At 46.1% G+C, this 17,410-nt stretch overlaps 1 long non-coding RNA gene across 3 annotated transcripts; it reads right to left on the bottom strand.

The window, feature by feature from the left end:
- Positions 1 to 359: 359 nt before the first annotated feature.
- LOC140636468 (uncharacterized) lies at positions 360 to 17,410 on the bottom strand. 3 transcript variants are annotated; one of them, XR_012033649.1, is made up of 4 exons: positions 16,703 to 17,408; positions 15,193 to 16,595; positions 14,840 to 15,019; positions 362 to 1,686 (listed from the first exon to the last, which is right to left on the bottom strand). It is a non-coding gene; the product is annotated as an uncharacterized lncRNA (long non-coding RNA). The 3 variants fall into 3 exon arrangements; XR_012033647.1 differs by having other exon boundaries at positions 360 to 1,686; positions 14,840 to 16,595; positions 16,703 to 17,410; XR_012033648.1 differs by lacking the exon at positions 362 to 1,686 and adding an exon at positions 5,792 to 7,207 and having other exon boundaries at positions 14,840 to 16,595; positions 16,703 to 17,410.

The following is a 17,410-nucleotide window of genomic DNA, read 5'->3' as shown; positions in this document are numbered from 1 at the left end:
CCCCCACAGTCTCCCTGGGGGGTCACAGCCCTGTCCCTGTGGTTACCCCGGGGGTCACAGCCCGCTCCTTGCAGTCACCCAGGGGTCACAGCCCGGCCCCCACAGTCACCCTGGGGAGTCACAGCCCTGTGGGAGCTCTGCCGCAAGGTGCTGGGATGAGAATGACGGGGGCACCGGGGTCAGCGCCATGGCACCTGCTCGGCCCAGAGCGTGACCCCGGGGTCCCGGGATCAAGTCCCCACCGGGTTCCCACAGGGAGCCCACTCCTCCCTCTGCCTGGGTCTCCGCCTCTCTCTCTGTGTCTCTCATGAATAAATACATAAATATTTTTTAAGAAAATATGAATAAAAAAAAGAAAATATGAATATAGGTAGCATCTTGAGGACCCACCATGCGGGGGTACGTGTTTATATGTCGATTTTAAGCCTCCTAAAATCATCGCTCCGCCGACTGCGCCGCCTCCCCTTGCAGCCGGGGAACCTGGAGTCGAGCGCTCCCGTCGCCCTGTCCCCGCTGGCAGGTGAGGCAGCCGGCAGGACGCCCAGACCCCAGAGGGACTAACCCGACCGCCCATCTCCCAGCCCCACGGGGGCAAGGGCTGAGCACCCAGGCCGTCCCCACCCAAGGCCCACGACCCGCCCCCCGTGCTAGTTCCAGGAATCCGCGTCCTTGTAGGAATGAGGGGCGCTGCCTTCAGGCCTAACCCGGGTCCCCGCAAAATAAGCCAGCTGCTGCCCTGGGATCATCCTTCAGAGATTCCCTCCTCTAGAGAGAGCCGGGCCGACATGCTCAAAGAAAGCAATGGATTTTTTTTGTTTGAGGAGTGATTTGGGGTCATGTCCACTATCCTGCAGCACTTCGAGTCGGGATCTACCAGGAATCTGCTTCAACCAAACTTCCTTCCGAAGGGTTGCAGATTTTCTCAGCTGGAGATTAAACCGGTCCAAGTCCCCAGAACCGCTCCTGAAATCGTAGCAAACGGTTCTTCGCATACGGATTCTTATTTTATATTTGCAGTGCACGTGGCTGATATTCGGAAAGGGGCCTAGAAACCCTACAATTACAATCAAGTTCACAAATTCGGCTCTCACTTAATTATAAATCCTGATTGCATTTTCTCCGCCAGACTCCTGCTTAATGCTCCCCTCGGGTAATGAGCCCCACGAAGGCTACCCAGGGCCCGCGGCTCCGTGGGATGCTTCCCCAGGTACCCGCGGACTCCGACTTCAAAAGACGACTCCAGTCCGCGCGTTCGGGAGCAAATTTCCTGAATTGTCTCGTCTCCGGAGTGCTGCAGCGAGGGCCGCTGCCCGGGTCACGGGAGTGGGAAAGGAGTCCTCCCCCGAAGGAGCGACCATGACCTCTTCCACTGCCGGCCTTACGGTCCTTCTGGTAAGAATCCTTTCGGGACCGAGAGGGTCTACACAAACGTGCACGGACTATGGCAAAATCCAGACGTGCGTGGGCGAGGAAGATGTGGGGTCACCACAGAGCCGTGCAGCTTGACCCCCACGCTGGCCAGCCTGCCTAGGACCCGTGAGGGGGAGGGTTCCCACCGAAGGTGACACGTGCCGCATCCGTCCCTTTTGGTAGAAAATCTTCTCCAACACCGTTCTCGGGACGTTCCGCTAAGTGAGCCGGGCCAAACCCACCACCGTCACACTTCTTCCAAACACGCTCATTGTTCTAAGGAAATACAATGTGCAGAAAGAGGGTGACCTTGTGATAGCCAATTAACCAAAAATAGGTTTAGATATATTTTATTCTATGATTTTTTTTTTTTTTTGGTGGGGGGACAGAGCGAGAGAGCTGGCACTGGCACGGGCGCCTGCATGGGGAAGGGGGGTGGACGGAGAGGGAGAAAGAGCATCTCAAGCAGACTCCGGGCTGAGCGTGGAGCCCGGCACGGGGCTCAGTGGCACAGCCCGTGTGATCACGATCTCGGCTGAAATCAAGAGCCAGACACTTACCCAACTAAGCCTCCCAGGCACCCCTTTTTCTGTGACTTTTAGGGAAAGAATTTTGTTTTCAGATATTTTTCTTAGGTCAATACCTCTCCTGGGTTCTGGTTTTGGGTCAGTCCGTTTTGAAGCCCATCAAGGAAACAACAGGGAAATAAAGGACAGGGAGGAGGGTCACCGGATTTTAAGCTCCTGGGATTCTGGGACACCAGCCCGCTGGGCGCCTCCCCAGCCTGGAGAGCGCCCAGAAGAGGACGGGCTGATGGACGAAGCCGGATGAACGTCTCTAGGATCAGAGTGTGCCCCCCCGTGCCTCTTGCTCCGCAGCGAAAGAGCCGTGGTCCCTGCTGCCTCCCTGTGTGCTTTCATCGCCGCACACGTCCACGGCGCCACGTGTTCCTTCTCACCAACGTCGCATGAGCACAAGCAGTGGGGGCGGGGGGGGGTCGTTCCCTGAACAATGAGCCGACACTGCAAGTGATTTTGCCACGTGCACCAGCGACTTAGGGAAGAAGAGATGCGCTGCCCTGGGTAACTGGCCGCAGGGACGGAGGCTCCGCGGAGACCGGGCCCGGGGCCTGTAACCCTTTAACCTGCCTCTCGGCCTCTTGCGGCCCGTGACGCAGCAGCAGGTGCTCCCCACAACCCAACGCAGCAAGGAATCGGAAGGAAGAGAGAGACAGGTGTCCGTCGGGTGTCGGTCCACGAACCCCTCACGTAGCAGGCGAGCGGGGGAACCGCCACACTACGGAAACCCAACTAAGAGAGACGAGTTGCAGAAAGAAAGAGAAACACCAGGGTAATGACTATTTATCATTTTTACATCCAAACTTTTGTGCGGACGTGTCTTCATATTCGGACCACCCTGTGCCTTGTTAGGAGCGAAGGAAAGGGCGCTCGATATGGGCAGATAAGATTTCCAGGTACATTTATATTCAAACTAAGGGACATTCTCGGAATCTGATTTATGAACAAAATTCTGAGTGTTGCTCTCAAAGCCACACTAAGACTATCAAAAGTCTAAACTAATGATCTCTTTCGCTGTATGTGTCTGTTTTCAGAGGTTTATACTGTCTCCCGAGCGCATGCATCTGAAATACTAATAAATGTGTGGTTTTCGGCTCCATGAACATCTCTGTCTCTATGTTGTAAGTGGAAGGAGGAGGAATGAATGCATCAGAACTAGAGAATGATGCAAAAAATAGTTATACGCTTTTTCCATGTTTATATAGCGCATACACTAGAGGAAGTGCTAAAAACTATCTCACCCCATCCTCCTCCCCGGCTCTAGGTAAACAAGCAGCAATAATGAGCCACACATTTTTACGCTACCTTCACTCCAAAGACATAACAAGCGGAAGCTGTGCCTTGAATGTGGTAAATGATTGTGAACTCCAAGTACAAATGAAGAAACTTCTAGAAAATAAGGTCGCTAGATAAAGTGGAACGATCCCAGTTCCATTTGAAATTGAGATAAACGACAAAAAGATGTTTCTCCGCGTGAGTAGGTCACAAATATTGCATGAACATTGGTATAGCAAAAAAACAAAAATCAAAAAAACAAAAAAACAAAAAACAAAAAACAAAAAAACAAAAAAACAAAAAACAAAAAACATAAGTTGTGGTTGCCTGGAACTCCAATTGAACTGGGAGTCCGGTTTTTGTTTTTGTTTTTGTTTTTGTTTTTCCTGAATCTGACAGCCCTCCTAAATATATGAATTTTGGGCTACCTTGTGGTGTCTTAGAAAGCCGCCAAGGCATTGCCAAATTGATCGTTGGCACCTTGCACCGTATCCTGCGTCTCTATTTGAACGGCTAGGTGTTACCTGCACCATCATTTGAGAATCAGACTCCTCTTAGCAGGGTTTGGAATCAACTCTTAGCACCATGCTTGCCAGGTAAGATTAGGGCCCCATTACTTCACATTTCCTTTCCTCGGTCTTCACATTCGTAAAAATTAGGATGATGCATACCTCATAAGTACCATGAAATAACTGAAACACATCCACATCGGGGATAGAACAACACCTGACAAGTGGTAATAAGGCCAGTAAGGGGGGATCCCTGGGTGGCGCAGCGGTTTGGCGCCTGCCTTTGGCCCGGGGCGCGATCCTGGAGACCCGGGATCGAATCCCACGTCGGGCTCCCGGTGCATGGAGCCTGCTTCTCCCTCTGCCTGTGTCTCTGCCTCTCTCTCTCTCTATCATGAATGAATGAATGGATAAATAAATAAATAAATAAATGAATAAATAAATCTTAAAAAAAAAAAAAAAAGAAAAAAACAGTAAGGAGCAGGGATTGAGAGAGAGGGCTCTGGAACCGGGCATTCTAGATTCACGGCCTCTTCAAGTTCCCCACTTGAGCACAGGGATAAATGAGAGCAGATGTGTCGTGTGGTTGCTATGAAATTTAAAGAATCATCACACATACAGCCCTGACTTTGAACCTTATAATAATTTGATGGTGATGAATTTAAATAATTAATACTCTTGAGGATTTCGATGAATACTCGTTCATGGATTAAATGCACAGTTCGCAGCCCAACACGGCTGAAATGCATCGGATGTACGTTGCATTCACACTTGAACGTATCGTGTCAAAGTCTTGCCTTTTACTTCGGACTTTGTGTGGACAAATCACCTCCTAAGTTCTAAGCTCTATCAGCATTAGAATAAAAATTCGCATGCTGACAGTAGTAGCTGTGTTTACTAGAATATTGAATCATAAATTTCCCAGGACTGTATACTCTCTCACTTGACTTGAAATTAACAGCTCAGTGCCTATTTATAAACTGTTAGATCTTTAAAAAAAAAAAAAAAACTGTTCCTATCTCTTTCATAAAAAATTTAATATCAACCCTGGAGCCTATAAACCGATTCGATTGAAAGATGTTCCTACCTAGAGAAATAAAATGCTCAGCTGATGAAGTTACGAGAGAAAGTAGTGCCCTGCAGAAGGGTTCACAATTTTTTTTAAAGATTTTATTTATTTATTCATAAGAGAGAGAGAGAGAGGCAGGGACACAGGCAGGGGGAGAAGCAGGCTCCGTGCAGGGACCCGATGCCGGACTCGACCCCGGGGTCACGACCCGAGCCGAAGGGGGGCGCTTCCCCCCGAGCCACCGAGGCCTCCCAAGGGTTCACTTTTACCTGGACCCCATTGATATTGAAAATGACCCCATTACGCAGTTCCTGAAACAAAAACAAAAGCTCTAAAATGAAGTTGCATAAGGACTTAGAAACTACGGCAGCTTCTCCTCCACTCTCTTCAACTCTCTGAAATACTTCTGCTTTTCAAAAGTAAAATGAAATCCCTCGAAAGGTGATATTGGAGCCACAAAATCCACGTGAAGCCTGAATTAGCAGTCCTATTAATTAGCTAATACACTGGTTTCTGCCACGGTCACAAGTTCACCCCCCGTCGCGTGGCTTCATGCAGCCCCGGCTTCCTTGTGACTCGCCCGCAGGTGAGTGCAGGCCGGGGGGCTGCGTGTGGCCTCGGGGGTCCCAGCAGGGCGCCCCCAGCTCCGTACTCCCCGCGGCCCAGGAGCGGAGACCCTCGTCCTGCCCCCAACTGCCTCGGCCCCGGGCCACCGGGTCCCTTCCTCTCCAGTCTGTTGGCTGGAAGGCCCACGGCTGCACGGAGCAGGAGGCGAGCGCAGATGGGGGGGCCCAAGGATGGGACGTCCCCGGGAGGCCACTGTCCTCCCATCGCCAGGTGAGACACTCACCATCGCAGCTCCCCCAAAGATGCGGAGCTCCGGCCACACAGGCCTGTCCTTGCTCCGCAGGGTGCAATCACTGTCCCGCCCCCCACCCCCCCACGTCATCACCATAAAGAGGGAACAAGCTTGCGGTTCCAGGAATGTAATTATTTTCCTCGACCAGCTGTGGTGGAGCTTGTCAGCCACGATGCTGATACTGAGTAATTGCCTGTACATCTTGTCTTTCCTCGCGATTTGATTTCTTTTCATAATGAAAGCTCAAGGAATTTGTTGTTTCCTTTGGTACAGATGTTCCCCATTTGATGTTATAAATGTGCTACTGAAAAGTTGTGCGTAAATCAGATTTTTATAAATCGAATCACATTCCCATTAACTTTATCTTTGCTTCTGCTTCACGGGAGCTCCGGACAATTTATCTTTAAATTAGTCTCAGTTTTACAGAGAAGAGTGACGGGTCAGAGGGTATTTCCCAAGAGGCTGGGATAAGAATAGACCTTCCGTCACCAGGGTACGGACTAGTCCTTCACACCGACGTGGTATCGGGCCCGTTGAGGGGAAGGGTGCCCGGTTTTTGAAAACAAAGACAAAAAAGAAAAGGAAAGACTGTCAGAAAACCAGGTATGGGGGCGGGATTTCCTTCCACCTTAAGAGTGTATCCGCCAATAAATATTACTCCAAGCGCAGGGGACTTTTCCGTATTGCAAACTGGCCGCACAAGGCACCGAAATCTGTTTCATCAGCTGTCAGGAGTCCTGGAGTCCTGGTCAAGCAAGCCGGCGACCTCATTGCACCGACTCCCTTGACGAGAAAGAAAAACTCACGTTGAGATCGAGAAAAGGAAGCAGATGTCAAAAAGAAGTGGCCGCGACGTTTGGTGATTTGTCCAGATGTATGTTCCTGCGCTAATTTTGTTGACCAGACCCTGAAAAAAGGAAACTGAACAATACTTTTTTACCGAAAACTGAACAGTGCAATTCTCTTATCTTTTCTTTCTTTGCCTTTTTCCCTCAAATGATCGGCTACGGTCTCTGGTGGCTTGGAGAACAGTCAGCTCAGCACGAAAGAGCTTTCTTCATCTGCTATGTTATTCTGACTTGTTTTTTTCCTCATAGCTCAGCCTTATTCCGATGGTCGTTCACTGATCCACAGCGATCCCGGACGCATAGAATCTTAGGGTACAGAAGGACCGTAAAAAAAAAAAAAAAAAGAAAAAGAAAAAAGCTCTAATCCTCTTTCGCGCATTCTGAGCCATATCCCACAAAACTAACAGGGGATATCAGTGAAAAATAAAAAGACCAGCGGATGAGTAGGGCGGAGCACAAATGCCTTTGTGGGAAGACGGAAGAGCCGAGAAGTTACTGCAGAACTATCGGAGTTAGGGTTAGTAAGTCTCTCTTTTGTTTTTACAGTCGCGTTGTTTTCCACGTACTTGCCACATCTGTATTGATCACAGGAGGCCACGACACAGCCCTTCCCCAGGTACCCGAGCTTCAGCTGTGCTGCTGGTCTCCTGTGGGACAGACTGACATTGGATACGCGTTAGACCGGACGAAGACGCTCGAGAATGGGTGCGTTTTGTCAGGACCAACACCCACTTTCGGAAATCGGTATAACGCATTACAAGAGAGGTTAAAAAAAAAAAACACAGAGATATCCTTACAAATTAGGGAAAATCGGGTGCTAAATTTCCAAGGGTTAAATCGTTTGGTTAAAACCAGAAATTAGGGATCCCTGGGTGGCGCAGCGGTTTGGCGCCTGCCTTTGGCCCAGGGCACGATCCTGGAGACCCGGGATCGAATCCCACGTCGGGCTCCCGGTGCATGGAGCCTGCATCTCCCTCTGCTTGTGTCTCTGCCTCTCTCTCTCTCTGTGTGTCTCTGTGTGACTATCATAAATAAATAAAAATTAAAAAAAAATAAAACCAGAAATTAGAGAACAATTTTAGAAGCAAAGTAGAGGGGATAACTTGGCAAAGAATGAGAAACTCATGGGGTCCCTCAGGGCCTAAGAAGTTCCCCGACACTCACTCAGGACGATGCCTTGAGAGCCCCCGGATTTGCCATTTGCCACTTTAGTTAAGGTACGCAAGACAGTACGTTGTGCAGGAATAGAAACTCATCAGAAATAGACTCTCAACCAGCCAGTGCGTATGAGACGTAGGAGAAAGGGGGCGGTAGGGATGGAAGGCGGACAATCGACCGAACTGAGCAGATCTGCAGAGTTGTTTGCTGTAGTTGTGACCACAGACACACATAGAATAAAATGTCAGGAACTTCATTGGGTAGTTGAATGGTCAGGGGCCCTAAAGACCTAAGGGGACGAGAAGGCCTGGGACGGGACAGAGGAGGTGTCTCTCACAGCCTCTTACGAATCACTCAATCAATTAGGGGCATGTTAAAAACACAGATCCCAGCTTGCTCCTAGACATTGAGGGGAGCCTGGGCACTTGCACACTTAAGGTGTAAGTGGCTGTGAGGAGACGGGCCACGGAGGACTCTTCGAGAAGCACAGCTTTGAATGAAGCATCATGCGAACAGCTTCTCGTCACCCAGCGGAAGAGATGTCGGGTCAGAACATAACAAGGGAGAGCAGCAAAGCCATGACCACACGTACGCCCGACCCAGATATTTGTAAGGAACCAGACTTCCAAACAAGAGTTGCCCAACTTTATAGGTATCGTCAGGCTCATTCAGGATGGTAATCATATAAATACCTAAAAGAATTAGGTACAAAGGGTTTGGGATTTTCCTACCAGCCACATCAAATCTGCTATATCTGTAGAAATCATCAAATTAGAGGATATGTAGACAGATGGGCATAGAGATATAGGGGTGTACATAGAAGTCATTTACACAAATGGGTTTTAGGAATCCTCCCATTCCCACAGCTCCGAATGCACGCTGCCCTTGTTGGAATTTGTTGAAAAACATATCGCTGTGCAAGTGACACCCAGAGTCTCAGGAAACATAATGCTCTGTGTCCTAAGGTGTGCGACATATTTTTCTGACTCTAAACCAGCCAGTTGCAAGGCCTCAAACGCGTGCACCTTCCTTCCCCACCAAGGACATCTTCACAAGACTCCTGAAAGGCACTAAGTCCCCTGCATCTTCAACATGACGTCAGGTCCCTTCCGCTCCAACAGTCCCGACGACCGTCAGGACAAGGGAATGTGGACAGCGGGGGCGACCTCTCAGCGTCCCTCCTGCTACTGCTGCGACAGTCACACTGTGCCAGCACCACGAGGCTCCCACGCTGGGCCCCTGGGGTGCAAACGATCGCTTCCTCCTCGGCCCTGCAATGACTCGGTGCCGCACTCTGTCACGATGGTGCCAAATGTGCAGCCCCAGAGCACAATTTGTTCTTCAAATACCGAGTGTGGAAGGCACCGTCTGTGTTCCTTCTTTCACGTCCACTTTCCCTCGGACTCGGACCAGGAAACTAACCTCAAAAAACACCCCCCTCTCTTCCAAACATCCCATCCCAGAGCAAAGGTTACCTTTCTCTGCCTTCCTTCGCTCTCCCTCCTATGCGATCCACACACTCAGTTTTCACATGGGTCCTGGAGCCGCCTGCATCAGATCTCCAAGGCTGCCGGTAAAGTAGGCCGACTCCCAGGTCCCACTCCAAGGTGCTGCTGGAGCCCAGTCTCTGGGCCGGTTCAAGGAATTTGGCTTACGACAAAGCGTCCCAGGTAATTATTATGCATACTAAATTTTATGATCCTTCGGAACTGTATAATTAGCTCATCCTACCCAAGGGTTTTATTTCACTTGGAAGCTTTAGATTAAATGAGCAGTTAATGTCTCCTTAAAATCTGAGACTTAGATATAATTGCAGCAGTCCCCCTGAACCATTTGGTCTCAGATGGAGCTGGCCAGAAAAGATCTCGAAATTCGAAAAGGCTTCAGTTGTTCTTGTAGAAGAGAACATTATTTTATAATCGTTGTTTGCTCTGATGTCATTTCTGTCATATTTGCTTTTAAAAAGTGGTAAGAGAAGAAGTCCTAAAGAAGAGTCCCTCTTTTAGGATATTACAATAGTCATGGCATTAGGTTGGACTGAAAGTCGGTCTACCTTATTTCTTAGAGTAAAACCACTACCAGAGTTATCAGTATATCACCAAGGATTTAGCTAATTAAAGAAAGAAAGATGATGTCAAAAAAATAGACATATGGTGTCTTCCAATTAGTCAAGAGCATGGATACTGCCTGAGACTGAGGTGGATGTTTATGCCTAAAACCTCAAGAGGGATGTGCTGGCAATGCCTGGTACATAATAGCGCTTCTCCAGAGCTCTAGCAACATAAAATCTAAAGCTTCCATGGGGCCCTATCAGATATAATTCAGGAAAATTGAATAGGGTGGACCCTTTTTAGAAAGAAGCAGCAACTCATATTGACACATTAAGAGGAAGCTTAGCTTTATATGGATGGCATCTGTGGCTAATGGACCCCACAGGAACCAGGGCACAGCAGCGGAGTTTCTGGGGCAGGGGGAGGCAGAGGAATCTCAATTTCAGGGAGGTATCCAAGGTATGGGACAAGGAAGTTCCAGGTTCAGGAGTGCATGGCTGGCTCGGTCAGTAAAGCGTGAGACTCTTGATCTCCAGGTCATGAGTTTGAGCCCCGCATCGGAGGTAGAGACTCCTCTAAATTAATTCATTAGTTTCTTTTTCTGAAGTTCTAGGTCCAGTTCCTTAACATGGAAATAAAGTTGATAGCAAGAAGTAACTCGGAGGGAACCAGGATGAGGCCCCAATTCCAAACAGAATGAGAAGCCTAAGCAGGTAGTATGGTGGGGCATGAGTAAATAGGAAGACCCATTTTCAGAGGAGGGCAAGTAACAGAGGTATAGAAGCAACTGACTTCTTCTAGGACCCCTGGCCAATGAAGATGGAGCTTCTACAATGAAGACTAAATGGTTCAGGGAGACTGATGCAATTATATCTAAGTTTCAAATTTTAAGGAGAAAAAGGCCCTTCATGGATCTCTCAAGAACTGTTGTTTCTTTCTAGTTCAAGGATTGCACACAGCTATGCCTGTAGGGGGTGAGTGTTTCATGTGAGCTGCTTTGGGGTTGGGAGCTATGTAGGTGCTCTGGGGCTGTTGGGAGCTATGTAGGTGTTTTGGGGTTGCTGGGAGGTAGATAGGTGGTATTTGTATGTAGGCATATTTGTTGAAAGATCACTAAAATAATTCTGAACCAAAAGCAGACTTTTAGCCCAATCTAAAGAGAAGGCCAGGAGAAGAAGAAGGAATTGAAATGATCGACTCTCCTCTATGACCGAAGCACATAAGGATGCATGCCATGCCCCATTGCTATGCTTAGCCATCAATAGGAAAGCTCCCGTAAGTAATACATTATTTGAAACTGGAAATACCTTATTGATGAGAATAAAATTTCCAACACCAGGAGAATTTCAAAGAAAAATTTTTAAGAAAAGCCAAGGAAAACCAGAAAAATATCTCCTTGTGTGTTGCAATATGAAGAATTGGGTGAAACATTTGTCAATGTTTACATAACACTGTCCAAAATACATTGAGTAGCTAATTAGCATAATATTTTTATCATCAGAACAGTGTTAAGACACATGAAAATTTTTTAAAAGGTTCAGTGAGTCCTTTTATTTTTTAAGATTTTTTATTTATTTATTCACGAGAGACACCGAGAGAGGGAGGGAGAGAAAGAGAGAGAGGCAGAGACACAGGCAGAGGGAGAAGCAGGCTCCATGCAGGGAGCCCGACGTGGGACTCGATCCCGGGTCTCCAGGATCACAACCTGGGCTGAAGGTGGTGCTAAGCCACTGAGCCACCTGGGCTGCCCCCATGAAAATTTTTTGTAATCTAGAAGCCAACAGGTTTTTTAACTGTCTTTCATATTGCACAGACTTGTGCCATGTAACAGAGCAAGGCCCTTCATGGATCTCTCAGAATGGCTACTCCCTTCAAATACAACCTCTGGTTATTAAAGTCTGGTCCCCAGGTGTCTTGTTACTTCAGATGTAGCTAACATTTCTTACATATTCTTCAAATGCCAGTGATTCAGCTAGGGATTTTGAGATACGTTATTTCATGTAACATTCTAGACAGTGTGCTTTACTATATGTTCTTTTCTATTCTGCTCAGGAATAAGCCATACTCTACTTTACAAATTAATAAATTGTCACGATGCTTTACAAGACCAATCTGTTGAATTTGAAAAGAGAACCCGTTCCTTGGGACCTAATTACTCCCTGAAAACTTGTAGATTCTATCCTGTAGGGAGATGAACTCTTAAGTACAACAATCCCTTAAATCCACCCAAACCAGCCCACCAACAATATCTATACCTTTACTATATTTACCTCTTACAAAATGTGTCATTCAAAAGAAGAGCTCGATTTGTAATAGAATTACTTAAAACCTATCCTTGAGATATTTAAAAAAAAACTATTTATCATTCTTTAAAACTGTTCAAGCTTTTTAAGATAATTCTCTGTGGATTGTATGTTTCCTTTCGCTTTCCTTGAAATGAAGAAGCAGTGTTGAGTAGTTCCCTGAACCAGCAGAGAAAAATCTTCACCTTGCCTTTACTACCTTTCCTTGCCTTTACTACCAAGACACTATCTTGGGAGAAACATAACAACGAGAGGTAATGCGCAGCAGAAGGACATGATAGGATAACGGAAAGGGGAATGTTGTCTATACATCTCCAGCAGAGAACGACAGGACATATTAATAAAGCAACCATAAAACACTTTCAACTTCTTCAATTGAAAGAATTGCAAGAAAAAAAAATGTGATTTAACGAAAAATCTTTTAATAAATACCAGCCCTGGATTATTAAGATGGCAGATAAGAGCACTTAATAAAACACGTGTCAAGCAAAATCCAGGCCAGGATCATTTGAGATAAAATAGTCTTATTATCATACAATCTATAAAAGATTAATGAAACCTTTAATGCAAAGCATTAATGGAGCTGGCTGCATCCTGACCTTACCTAGACTTTTTTAGGACTTTAACAATTTTAAGTAGGAAGAATAGCTTTATTCAAGAAGGTTTCTTTTCCTTCTAAAATTTGTTCACATTTAAGGAAATGCAGATATATGGGCTTTTGCCTTAACATATAGTGCTGTTATCATTCATATATAATTGTCCATAAAACTCCTTGAAAAGTCTATTAATCTCTCCAGTATCCATGAACTTAATACCATAATTGTTCTTAACTGTAGCTATAGTAGAAGAACTGCTTGCCTGTTTTCTTGCTAATAACCCACTGGTTTTATGGCTGAATTGAAATAAAGCCAGTTCTTCTAGCAATAAAGGTGAGGGTGACCCAGATGAATTAGATAATTGCCTTCACAGCCTATTGATCTTCTATTTGAGGTCTTTTAGGTCTGAATATTTTCTCTTTACTAATAGAGCTTCACATTTTTTTCAGTTGCTAAGAGATGTAGCTGGACTCTAAAGAATATTAGGGGGGAAAATGGAGGGCAGGATAATGTTAAAACATGCCTGGGTTCAAAAGTTCTTTCCGTTTCTGACACCAAGACATTTTCTATCACAAAACATGGGACATATAGCTTAACAACAAGTAACTCATTCCCTCACACAGGTGGATTGTTACCATGTGTTATTTGCTATATTAGGCCTGCAGGTTGAAAAAAGGAATCCGTCCTGAAGAAACTCAGAGTTTGCTGAGAAGAAAGACACATATAGATATTTAAACACCAATCACACAATAGAAAAATGCACCGGTTATTATGAGAGCAGAGCTGAGAAAAATCCAGCCCAGCCTGAAGGAAGGAGTAGAAAAATGCAGATGCGCAGAATATGCTTTGTAACCTAAAGTCCAATCTCAAATTAAGATTTTCTGCTCAAAACGTGAGAATCCATTAAGGCTCCTTGCCTTTGCACAGGAGAAGGGACACTTCAGTCATTGAAACCAAAATAACAATAATCAAGATATTAGTCATTGAAACAAATGTGCAGTTAAAGTGGGCATGTTAAGGGAATTAGAGAGCTGGCAGGGTGGGAACAATAGGAAAGAGGACAAGAATTTAAAATTTCATGGCAAAATTGTAGAAGAGTAATTGGAATTGGAATCACAAGGATCATTCTAGAAAATGCAGTAGACAGTATTATTACAACCAATCTGACCTTCTGACTGTCGGATCACTTTCCTTGAAATCCACAATTTGCATTTTGTTCCAGCCTTGATGTCCTTCTTACTGGAATTCTTTCCCCTCTCTTTCTCCAACTACCTGCTTCCTGTACGAGATATTGCGATTTATAATAGACTTGGTCTTCCTCCCCCCCGACACAGGGCTCCTAAATCCCTTGAAATTTCCTGAGTGATGAGAACTCTAAAGGTGTCTTCTGTTATGTTAATGAGGTGACTTTTGGACCACGTCTAAGGAGGGGGCTGGTGGTCCGAGGAGCCAACCATGTGATTAGCACCCCCCAGGGATGGGAGAGAGACTTGAGATTAAGTTCAATCACCACAGGCCAACCCACTTAAGCAATCCTGCTTATGTAATGAGGCTTCCATAAAAACCCAAAAGGATGAGACTCAGAGAGCTTCTGGGTCGGTGAACGCATGGAGATTTGGGAAGAGTGGCGCACTCTGAGGTCATGGAAATTTCACACCTTTTCCCACAGACCTTGCCCTCTGCACCTCTTCCATCTGCCTATTCCTGAGTTATATCCTTTTATAATAAACTAGTGATCTAGTAAGATGTGTCTCTGAGTTCTGTGAGCCACTCAAATTAATTAAACCCTAGAAGGGAGTCACGAAAACCTCTGATTTAAAGCCAGTCTGTCAGAAGTCCAAGTAACAACCTAGACTTGCGGTTGGCATACTGTGCTGAAGAAGCGTCCTTCATCTACCCTGATCTATCACTTCTATGTCAGAAGCCCAGGTGACAACCCGGGCTTGCAACAGGTGTCTGAAATGTATGGGAAGAGGGAAAAGAGGTAGTGTTGTAGGACTGAGCCCTAGACCTGTGGACTCTGATGCCATCTCCAAGTAGGTAGTGTCAGAATTGACCTGAGTTGTAGGACACCCAGCTGGTATCTGAGAATCACTTGGTGCTGTGGGGATACTGCACACACATTGGAAATTTGGTGCAGAGGCCTTTTACTCTACTTGTTGATGCCCCCAGACTAGACTTACTCTGTTTGGGCTGCTGTAACCGAATCCCATCAATGGGGCGGCTTCTAATCAACAGAAATTTATTTCTCACGGTGCCAATGATGCTGGAGGCTAGAAAGTCCAAGATAAGCTTGCTGGCAGATTTGATGTCTGGTGAGAACTCTCTTCCTGGTTCACAGCCAACCATCTTCTCGTTGTGTCCTCACATGGCACGAAGGGTAAGGGAGCAATTGGGATTGGTTTTATAAGTCTCTGCCCTCACAACCTAATCACTTCCCCAAAGCCCCACCTCCAAAGGCTACCACATTGGAGATTAGGTTTCAGCGTAAGACTTGGGGTGGGTGGTACACTAACATTCGCTCTGTAACACTCACCCTTGCCACAACGTCTGAAGGCTCTTCCAACCACCACTGATCTTCCTCTAGGTCTGTCCATACAACCCCGCCATTTGAATCACGAGATTTTAGAACTGGACCAGGAGGCCATCAGATGCAGCTTCCTCATTTTACGTAGTAGAATGAGAAAATCCAGTGAGTTTCGACGACTTGCCCAAGACATGCCCAATCCAACGAAAACCTCCTTTAAGGAAATGTTGAATGGGGAATTCCTTTGTGACAAGCTCACACGGAACTAACTGAAATTGAAAAATGCATTTCTCCTAATATGATTTCATGTACAAGCACACAGAGCAAGGAAGAATTGTGGGGTTCACGGGATCAGCTTAAAAACTCAAAAATCGCACTACATATAGACTTGTACATTCTACCAATAATCTGCCTGCAGTTTGAGATTTTTCCACCCTCCCTCCAAAAAGTAATTCCCAAGTTAACAAGAATCTTGTTTTCTATTTTCATAATCGACAGTGCCTGGTACAAATAAATACCTAATAAATTAACAATTTTATTGAACCTGGCCTTTAATAGAATAATATGGAGCCAGAAGCCTTACTGTGTATTTATGCTTACGTCCCCTTGACCTATTCAGGAGGTTTGCTTATTATGAGCACTCACTTTTCTGAAATTAGGAAAAATAACTTCTGTAAAGAGAGTCAGATTTAAAGGCGGGATTTAGATTAGAAATTGCTGCCCTAAAAAAAAAAGAAAAGAAAAGAAAAAAGAAATTGCTGCCCTCACGATAGTAACAGTATCGTCCCCTGGTACAGTCTAGCTTTGTAGTTTACTCATGGAGCCTGTTGCTATCAAGTCTATTCGGCCTCTGGAGGCTTGGGCCATTCTGCATCGCCCGGGTCTGAGCATCAGTCTACAAAAGAAGAGAAGAGGAAAGGAAGAGGGCGACAAGGGTCACCGTGTGTCCTCGTCCCGCTTGGAAACCGTGTTAGGGCTCTATGGAAAGAGCGCTGCTCGCAGAATCTGAAGATAGACTTCTCAAAAGTGAGTCTGAGGGACCCACGGCATGAGCATCACTGCTTTGGAGTTTCTGTGATGAAACGAGGCACAAAGTGGAGGACACAGATGTGCATTTCAGGCATTAGGAGACACTACACTTGGCACAAAGCACATGATCATCCTGCTGGAGGCCGATTGCCCAGTAAGGAGTCAATGGCGAGCACCCTCCACTGGCAGAGGACGCCCGTGAGCAGGTCTGGGCCACAAAGGGAGGAATCTGCCAGATTTGCGTAGTGACACATTCTGGGTAATTTCCAAAAAAAAAAAAAAAGTGAAATTTTCAGGGGATTTGGAGGATATGGCAGGTAAGAGTAGGAGTCAGGAACATCAGACTTTCTAATGTTGGTGTGACAAGATCGTACCAACCCCATCTGGAAAAAAAAAAAAAAAACTCAGTCTTATAAAATCTTAGTACATAAAAGAAATGTAATGAAGGGTAGTTTGTGTTGAAAATATTTATTATTGAACAAATCCTTACCGAGAATCTAGTATGTGTCATGCACTGTTCTAGGCACTTGGAGGAATCCTTCGGCTCTCCACACACATCCGCCTACGTCATGAGGACGAGCTCCGCCAAGCCGAGGATCCGATCTGCCTCGCTCAGCGCTGCTCCCCAGCAAGCCTCATGCTATCTGGAGGTGCTGGGTGCTCACCAAATGCTCAACCAGGGAAACGGATTCTCCATTGTCTTACCTGAGATGACGTCACTATGCTCCGTGACGTGCCTCCTCAGGTAACTCCTACTCTTGTTACCACAGAAGAACTCGGATAGAATAATAGGGTAACTAACCCCCTCCTTTTCTTCTTTATCAGCTAATTCCCATGCTGTATGCAATTTTTAGGGGAAAAAAATGTTTGTTTGTTTTTTTTAATATTGGATTTCCTCTCTGCATTCCTAAGATTGTGCAAAAGGGGTCAACACAAATTTTCACCTACCACGAGGTTGGTGGATCACAGGTATATTCGTTTCACGAGACGTTTTGTGTGACACATGGTGCCACTGAGTCACACCCTGCACAAATCAGTTAGTCGGGTTAAGAGAGCTCAGGCATCAGGGGAAGAAAGAGAGTCCTCCACCAAAGAAACCCCTTGGCTCTGTTATCAGAAGCAGCTAGCTAATTAGCCACTAAGATTGTAACATGATTCATTTCCTTCTAAGTTTTCCAGCTAAAAGAAGGGATAAAAA

This window comes from Canis lupus, chromosome 7 (assembly GCF_048164855.1).
Source record: "Canis lupus baileyi chromosome 7, mCanLup2.hap1, whole genome shotgun sequence".
In the NCBI taxonomy this organism is placed as follows: domain Eukaryota; kingdom Metazoa; phylum Chordata; class Mammalia; order Carnivora; family Canidae; genus Canis; species Canis lupus.
This window is presented reverse-complemented; position numbering and strand designations above follow the sequence as displayed.